We start from the raw sequence: 2,344 nt of genomic DNA on the forward strand, positions 1-2,344 counted from the left end.
GAGAAAAAGGCTATTTCCAAACGATTTAAATTTGAGGAACCTTTGCTACAAGAAATTCCGGGAGAATTTATCTACTGAGTATTTCCCTTTAGAACTTTAGGATTTCTACATTGGAAATGTTAATATTATTTATGGACCTCTGGCCAAATGGTACATGCACTCAAAGTGGATAACCAGGTATCACTGACACAAACAAAAATAACTTTGTCAAACTTGTGGAGTTAGGTGAATCAAGCCAGATTTATAAAATTGCCAACCAGGAGGTTTAACAGGTAAAGTTATTTGTTTCAATATTATTTTTAAGAAGGGAGATGTTTCCACCTTTTGTTTGTTTGTTTGTTTCCACCTTTTAATTCTACATCCTCTTTCTCCAGAATGAGAATTTGTATGCAAAGATATTTGTATTTGCTTTCTTTAAAAATACAAGTAAAAGTGCCAAAATTACATTTCTTTGAATCTCTTTCTTATTATTCATATGTGTATCTATCTGCATGTATGTATGTTGATATCTTTACTAAAATTGATACTTTTTCACTTTGGATTTTTTTTTTTTTTGCAAGATTTTAATTTAAATAGATACCTTTAAAAATTTTGAAACCTAGAATAACATCCATTACAGTTTGATGTCTTATTTTTGTATTTTATTACTGCTTTCATATTGACTTGATTTGGCTTCTGTTGTCTTTGTTTTTGCCTAATGCTTGTAACCTATCAGTGAAAAATCCTGGCTAATTTTTTTCTCTTCAGTGTTGCTAATAAGAGAGGTGGTGATTTTTTACATCTGGAAATGATTCTAGTTTTCAGGGTCATGATTAAGTAATCCTATACTATTAAACAAGTGTCAGCCTTTCAGCCGAGTCCCTCATCACACAGTACTCATCTCCACTCTGTCACAGCTACATCCTCACCAACCCATTGCCCCTCCCCCATACTTGTCACTTAACTTTGGTCACTTGCAGGTGTCAGTTTAATCTGATCAACATTATGGTTGCTTTGGTCAGTGAAAAGATGCTATTTTGTTTTTGCCCCAAAGTTAATAAAAATGAGAAAACTTCCAGAAGATGCTTTATGAATTTTGTGTGGTTGGTAACAAACTGGTTTCCAACATAGGATTTAGTCTGAACACACTTCACTTTTTACGTTGTGTTGTTACTCTGCACAGTTTTTCTTACTACACCTTAAGGACCAAGAGATCATGGATTTATCCCATAAACCTTTCTGAGCAGCTGCACGTGCCAGACACTGTGCCGTGTGTTGGGGGTATAATAAATTGGTGATCTCGTTGCTTTTGAGGAATATATATTCTAGCTGGAGAGACAGTAAGTGTCACGGCGTATTAGGGAGTGGTGAAAGCTATGATGGTTAGGTATCACCTCCACTCTGCAAGTGAGAAAATTAAGGCGCAGAGAAAATCTTTTTCTTCCTAATCTTTCTAAGAACTGTTTGGTGGTTCTTAACTCTGGAGCCTGAAGGCCTTTTCAAAACCATTTGTGAACCCTTTCCTTTTAATTAAGCTATATTTTTTAGATCTCTGGGTCTGAAAAAAAAAATACACATGACAAAAAGTTATGAGTTCAGTACCATTTTAAATGTGAATTTGATTCTTTATTGTCACATACCTCGTCACCTACCTTAGAAGCATATCAGACATTTGGCCTAATGACAATGTTTGGTATGCGTGGACTTGAGAACATATCCAGCCTCTATGAGAGGGCTTCAGCAAGTTCATGGAAAGATACATATTATCTTTTAATTGTTTTTCGATGAACTATTTCAAGTACCATCGCATTCAGCCCCCACCCATGCTCATAGGGTTTATGGCCTAAAAGTTGGGAACACATTGGGTTGGGGTTAAGTTTCTGTACCTAGGTTACATCCCCTGAAACCAGTGACCACGTTAATTAAATCTTGATATCAGTGCTCTTCCATAACTAATGAGAAAGTTATTTTGAACAGAATAATAAAAAATGTGGCCAGTTTTAAACAGGAATGGAATAGAAGAAGCTATATAGTTCTTCACTTGTGTTTTTTTCTAAACAGCTTTGAGCTATATTCACTTGTGTGTGTGTGTGTGTGTGTGTGTGCCGTTTTCGTGACCAGTAAGGGGATCGCAACCCTTGGTGTGGCGTCACCCGCACCGCGCTCAGCCAGTGAGTGCACTGGCCATTCCTATACAGCATCCGAACCCGCGGCGGTACAGCACTGCACTCTCCCGAGTGCGCCACGGGGCCGGCCCTTCACTTGTGTTTTTTAAAGTATGTTCCACAACTAATTCTCCATGATTTTTTTGGTTCTGAAGAAAATTTGCATCTAAAGACCCCCGCCCCCCCCCAAAAAAAGAATG

The sequence above is a fragment of the Galeopterus variegatus genome, unplaced genomic scaffold, assembly GCF_000696425.1.
Source record: "Galeopterus variegatus unplaced genomic scaffold, G_variegatus-3.0.2 Scaffold3879, whole genome shotgun sequence".
NCBI lineage: Eukaryota > Metazoa > Chordata > Mammalia > Dermoptera > Cynocephalidae > Galeopterus > Galeopterus variegatus.